The sequence below is a fragment of the Notamacropus eugenii genome, chromosome 6 (genome assembly GCF_028372415.1).
Source record: "Notamacropus eugenii isolate mMacEug1 chromosome 6, mMacEug1.pri_v2, whole genome shotgun sequence".
NCBI classification, from domain to species: domain Eukaryota; kingdom Metazoa; phylum Chordata; class Mammalia; order Diprotodontia; family Macropodidae; genus Notamacropus; species Notamacropus eugenii.
Genome location: NC_092877.1, coordinates 353,811,791 through 353,818,378, shown reverse-complemented (window position 1 = coordinate 353,818,378; position 6,588 = coordinate 353,811,791). Strand labels below are relative to the sequence as shown.

At 38.4% G+C, this 6,588-nt stretch overlaps 1 pseudogene; it reads left to right on the top strand.

Moving 5' to 3' along the window:
* Positions 1 to 5,269: 5,269 nt before the first annotated feature.
* LOC140511759 (cell division cycle-associated protein 4-like) lies at positions 5,270 to 6,151 on the top strand (annotated as a pseudogene).
* Positions 6,152 to 6,588: the final 437 nt, after the last annotated feature.

Here is a 6,588-nt window from a genome sequence, read left to right as displayed (position 1 = left end):
CTCTATCATAAATCTTTCTACCTCTCTCTGTGTCTGTTTTTCTCTCTCTGATTATCTACCCTTCTCAGTGTCTGTCTGTCTCTTTAGGTAATCCATCTCTGCTTTTTAATTCATTCATTAATTTATATTAATATCTTCTGTTTTTATGTCACTTTCATTTCTCAGTATGTCCCTTCTCATTCCTCTGGAATGAAAAAGCAAGCTTCCATAGCAAAGAATAACAAAGAAAGAGGCAAAAAAGTAGTTTCACAGAAACAATGAACATGTCAATTGTTTGTCAGTGTGTGTTGTACTCCACACCCACAGTCCTCCACCTCTGTAAAGCAGAGAGGGAGGTGTATATCCCGGTCTCTTGTTCTGGACCAAGTTTCACTCAGCATTTATCGAAGTGCCTGCTTTGTACCAGGCGCTGTGCTAAGAGCTGGGGATACAGAGGCCACCCCCAAAATAATTGTGTCCTGAGAGAACTTATATTTTACTCACATAGGTTTGGGGAGAGAGCAACAAGTACCCAGGTAAGTCAATACAAGATATTGAGGAGAGAGTAAAAAACAACCAGGGACCAGCTGGCACTTTAGTCTGTCAGAGGCCACTTTCTTCTGGTGAAGCAGATCACATGGGAGGGAGCCTTCAGTACTGGAATGATAGCTATAAAAAGAAAGCTGCTCTTTGGTAATAATAATTATACTAGCTAATACTTTAAGGTATTACGTAGTATAAATAACATATTATGTTATAAATTATATTAAATTAATTACTGATTTTATAGTTTTTATTAGTATTATATATTGTATGATGCATTATTATATATGTATATATCTATTATATCGTATATATGTAGCATTATGTGTGTGAAAGAAGCATGAAATGCTTTGCACGTATTATCTCATCTGATCCTCCAAACAACCCTTGGGAGATAGGGGCCATTATTCTTCTTCCCATTTTACAGATGGGGATACTGAGGCAGACAGAGGTTAAGGGATTTACCCAAGGTCACACAGCCAGTAAGTGTCTGAGACTGGATTTGAACTCAGGTTTATCCTGTCTCTAAGTCCCATCTATCCCCTGTGCCACATTGCTTCTCTCCCAAAGGTACAGAAAAAGCCCATGTCTCTAGGACCTAGTATTTGATATGAGAGGGAAAAATGCCAAGTAAGTTAGACAGTGATGTGGGGCTGAGGCCTGTCTGCTGTACCCATAGCTACCTACAGGAAAGAATCCAGTTCCCCAGTAACAACCCTGCTAATTATAGACAGCAACGTCTGGGTGACAGGAGCTTTATGGAGATTTGCTCCATTTGTACTAGTTAACAATTTTGGTCTTTGAAAATCAGCCTCGGGTTGTTCCTATCTTAAACTGAAAAATAATGACTAGAGTTTTCAAAGAAGGCCAGGAATGGGGCTGGAGGAAGGGGCTTCCCAGGAACTTAAGGATTTGCTAAAAAAAATTACTTTGTGAGGTGCAGTGTGTTGGCTGAGAGAGTGCTTAACTTCAACCTGGTTTGGAAGCTGGCCCTTGGCATATGCTAGCTAGAGTGACCATGGACAAGTCACTTAAATTCTGAACCTCAGTTTCCTTATCTGTAAAATGAGATAATCCCTTTAGTGACCAGATTCTCATTTGGATCTCTGAACTCATTGACTGAGATGAGTACAATTGTGTTGTCCATTGACATGACCCATCCATGAGCCTGCTCATCTACCATGACTTTTTTTCTTGTTCTCCCCAAAGTTTTTCACAGAGGATCCACTGAACAGGCTCAACATCTTCCTGTCTTTCTCCGGTGCCAGAAAAGCACTCTGGCTGGCCACCCGTCATTCTGGAGCTGGACCCTGTAGTTGGGAAGACCCGAATCCAAATCCTGTCTCAGACACTAGTAACTGTGGAACCCTGGGCAAGTCAATTCACCTCTGCCTCAGTTTCCTCATCTGTAAAATGGGGATAATAGAACCCTCTCCCCCAGGATTGTTGTGAAGATAAAATGAGATAATATTTGTAAACCTTTAAGTGCTACATGAATGTTAGTTGCTATTATTATCACTCTCTACGTGGGCAGATCATCTTTTCTGACCCAAAATTCTTTGATGATATCTTTGCCCTCAAAGCACTAGATTAGTGTGAGTTGTTATTTCAGACACCGTGCAGCCTAGCAGAGAGGGTGCTGGACTTTGCAGTTGTTAGCTGGCTCATTGGATAAGACAGTAGGACTTCAAATCAGGAAGACCCGAGCTCAAACCCTGACTCCAACACTTACTAACTGTATGACTGTAGACAAGTTATTTAACCTCTCTATGACTTGGTTTCCTCATAAGTGAAATGGAATTAATAAAGGCACTGATCTCCCAGAGTTGTTGTGAGGATCAAATAAATTTATCTATATAAAACTCTTGTAAAACTGAAAATAATGCTAACTATTATTAATATTAATTCATAATCAGGAGGGCCCTGGTTTCAAATTCTATCCCTATCACTTGCTAGCTATGTGATTTGAAGCAATTTATCTGAGCCTTAGTTTCTGTAACTATAAAATGGGAATAAGTATATCTCTTATATTACAGTGTTGTGTAGATTATGTGGGAAACACTTTGCAAATCTCAAATGTCAGCTGTTATTACATCAGTTATTACTATTACTAGAGAGGCAGCATGTCATAGTGGTAGAGTGCCGGCAGTCAGGAAGACCTGGGTTCCAATCATGCCACTACCTATGAGACACAAGGCAAATCACTTCTTACTGCCTTGGGCAGCTCCCTGAGACTATGAGCTACAGATAGGTTTGAATCTGTCTAGGTCCAAAGTGTTTCCCCACTAATTAAATCAAAAGCCATTCACTTATTGTTACTACCTCTATCATTATCTGTGACTAATTACAATATGTAAATTAGGGATGGAATATTTGCTTTTTTAGACTATAAGTTTATCTTTCTTTTGTTCTTGTATCCAATAAAGAAATAAAATGTTGGGTAAATACTAATTCATGCCAAAAAAACCCCAAAACAAAGCAAAACCCCAAACCCTCCATTTTTCTAAATTACATTTATGTCTTGCAATTGTGGGAATTAAATATTAATGAGGTATTCTAGCTTGTTGTCAGGGCTCTGATGTCCTGGCATGGCTTCACTGACATGCTTGGCTGACACCGAATAGGGGGGATTGATATCAGAGGGAGGGAAAGGACAGATCCCAAAAAAGTAGAGACAGAATCCACCTGCTGGTCAGAGATCTGTTACTTGGTGTGTTTGAGGGGGGTGGCCCTGATTTCTGAAGTCTTTGAACAATGTCCTTATCTGGTGATGGGGTGCAAGCCAGGCTGATGCTCCATGGAGCCAGGAACACTGGAAACAATAATCTTGATTGAATGGAAGCTTGTGAAAACAGCAAGACTAGTTGGAGAAAGTCCTGCCCTCAGCCTCTTATTTAGCCACAGCTAAGATGATTTCCTTCCTGCCCTAGGGGTGTGGTGTAGGGGGACAAAGAATGTCTATTATAAGACACTGAACTTCTGGTTTGACTCATTCCCATCCCCAGCTTGTGGCTGTGAGACTGAAGAGCACCAGGGAGCAGACCAGAGATAACTGACCAGAGAGGTTGTTTGTGTCTTTGTTTTGGATTTTGCCTTTGAGAAATGAAAGGCTAAGCCAGCAGGATGTTAGGCTGTGCAATACCTGTTTGTTGCTTTTCGTTTAAACATTTTTAAAATGTTAAAGTTGTTTTTTTAATAGAAAAGTCAATGTCATTGTGTCCCTTAGTATTTCCTGTTTTTCATCTTTTAGGTGAAAGATTTTTTCCTAAAAAAAAAAAGGTTATAAACTAATCTAATTACAGTGTCACTCAACTTGACCTAGAGTTGGAGTCAGGGACTGAAGTATTATTCTGGATCTGAAAATGAAGGGCTGTGGCCAGGAGATGGGGTATAGATGCGTTTAAGATACATTCTTATGGATATATTTGGTCCTGACCTGTAATTACATTCAAGACAGGGAAGTCTGTGTAACAAGTCACCTCATCTATAACTTACAGTCTTGGAAAGTTTCCTGGAATGCAGGTTAAATGGCTTGTTGCATGGTTATCTAGTTAGTAAGTTTCAGGGCAGGATTTGAATTCAAGTCTTTCTGACTCTAAGGCAGATGGCTCTCTATCTACCCTATAGACTTGCCTACTATGTGCCAGGATTTGTGTTAAGTAAGGGGATATAAAGGTAAAAGACAACAGTCCCAAATCTCAGAGCCCAACCTTAGCATAAAGTCTGAAGTAAGGAAGTAGGTTGAAAGAATAAGCAGAAAAAAAAAAAGATTCCCATCATAAACAGCTATTATGGTTACATGGACTCTCAAGACATAAACCCTGAAGAAAAAGAAGGATCCCAAAATACTTACAGGCAAACCTCAAAGAAAAATACAGCTTGGGCAAAAGTTTATCTAGAATTCCTGGAAGAGATAAAGTAAGAGTTTCTTTTAAAAGGATGAAAAAGTGCTTTTATAAATGAAATGAGTGTTAGAGAGTAAAATTTGGAAAAGAATTCTGTGGAAGAAAAAGTTAATTAAGGGAATTAATAGCTTGGCCCAATAGGTATAAACCTTACTCAAACAACAAAATTTCTGAAAATTAGAATAAAATAGAAGATAATGACTCAATGAGATAGTAAGAAATAGTAAAACAAAGTCAAAAGACTGGGGGGAAAAAGCTGAAGAAAATGTAAGATATCTCATAACAAAGATAGCAGACCTGGAAAACTGATCAAGGAGAGGTAGTTGAAGAATCATTGCCTTAACTGGAAGCCTGGCCAGCCCCCTCCAAAAAAGAGCACAGACATCATATTTTTAAGAAATCATAAAAGAAAGCCGCCCAGATCAGAGGAAAGAAGTAAAAAGAAAGCAAAGGTTATTTCCTGAAAAAAAACCCCAAATGGCTTCCTTCCCCAGGCTCTGTGAGAAGTCGGATCTGGAGCAGGTCTGGGAGCTCCCCCCAATTGGAGCCCAGAGCCAGAACGGTGGCCGAGGTGGCTTCAGTCTTGTTGAAATTGATCAGTCAAATGGAGACTGATGACAGGGAGGGAAATAGGATGTGGGAAGAGGACAGTTCTCCCAAACATTTACTGTACTTACTCTTATTCCTTCAAACATTTATTGAATGCTCACTATGGGCAAAGTGCCGTGGAGAATACGTAGCTGAATCAGGCAAATTTCTGAACCTCACATGAAGAACGTTTTCAAAATGCAAATGACAGACACATTTTTAATTAACTAGTTAATCTTCCTACCAAGGTCACAATGTTTGCAAGAGGAATAAAGAGAAAATGTTTTGATGGTGAAGAAGATATTGAAGAAACTCTGACTGGTTTTAAGTCTGTTTCCTCATATAATCTTCAGTGGCAATCACTTTTAGACATGTCTCTGGTAAAACTTCAGTTGTGCCGCTTGTTGAACCTAATCTGTGTAGATTGGTTCTTATAGCAAATACTGTAAGGCAAATTCAAGAAGGAATGACCCAGGATGGAACTTGGCAAGTGATAAATGCTCAGAATACAGGACAGGCATCCCTTGATTGCTTAGTATCATCTGACATCCTTTGTTGTTCAACAAAAGGGTGAAGGGAACCTTGTTCCAAGTTATAGGACTTTCTCAAAAGACTTTGAAGATATTCAGTCCCAAGATATCATTTCTAACCTGTCCACGGTTACATCAGTACAAGCTCCAAGAAATCCTGAAAATAATGTTTGCGAAATGGAGAACCCTCAAGAAAATAGGGGAAACTTTCAGAAGTCACTTGATCAAATATTTGAAATGTTGGAGAACAAAAATCCTATTTCTGTAGAAAACTTATTTTCGGATGTTGACAATTCTTACTATGATCTTGATACAGTATTAACAGGAATGATGGCAACACAAAAACGGAACATTGTAACCTGGAGAGCTTTTCGCCTCAAACAACGACAGATTCTAACTCAAATTGTAAATCTGATATAAATGAACTTGACCATGTTGTGGAACTCATCGTTGAATCTTGAAATGGTTAAATACAAAGCATGATTCTTTGAAGAAGTCGAGAATGTTTGAAAAATCAAGCCTTCAAATAGTTTACTATCAAATGTATATATAACCTACATAAAAGCTAAAAAGAACTTCATTTTGTGAAATAGTGTTATCTTTAAAGGCAACATCCTATTTGCCTTTGACAATTTTGGCTTGTCCACTGAAGTTTAAATATATACTCTAACAGTTGCAGGGTATGAAGCTTCATGATTAGACTTAGTGTATTTACTTTTCTTCCTCAAGGCAGAGGGGGAGACTGGTACAATGGGTTCTTGACTTTTTATTTTATCTTTTTTTTTAGGGCCTATACTTAAACTCCCAGTTGCCCTGATTCCTTTACCTTCCCACTTTTCTTTTTCCGCTACAGTCACCAGCCTTCAACTTTATTAGTCTAGATAGATTTTTTTTTATCAGTTTTGTGTGTTTTACCTCTTAAAAATATATTTTTGAAATTTTTTATACTTTTATCAGTGTTTAGATTTTCCAGCTATTTTCCTAAAAGTGTATTTTTAGTATAAATGTCCTTTCTGCTGCTATTTCAGTAACTTTTTCATAGC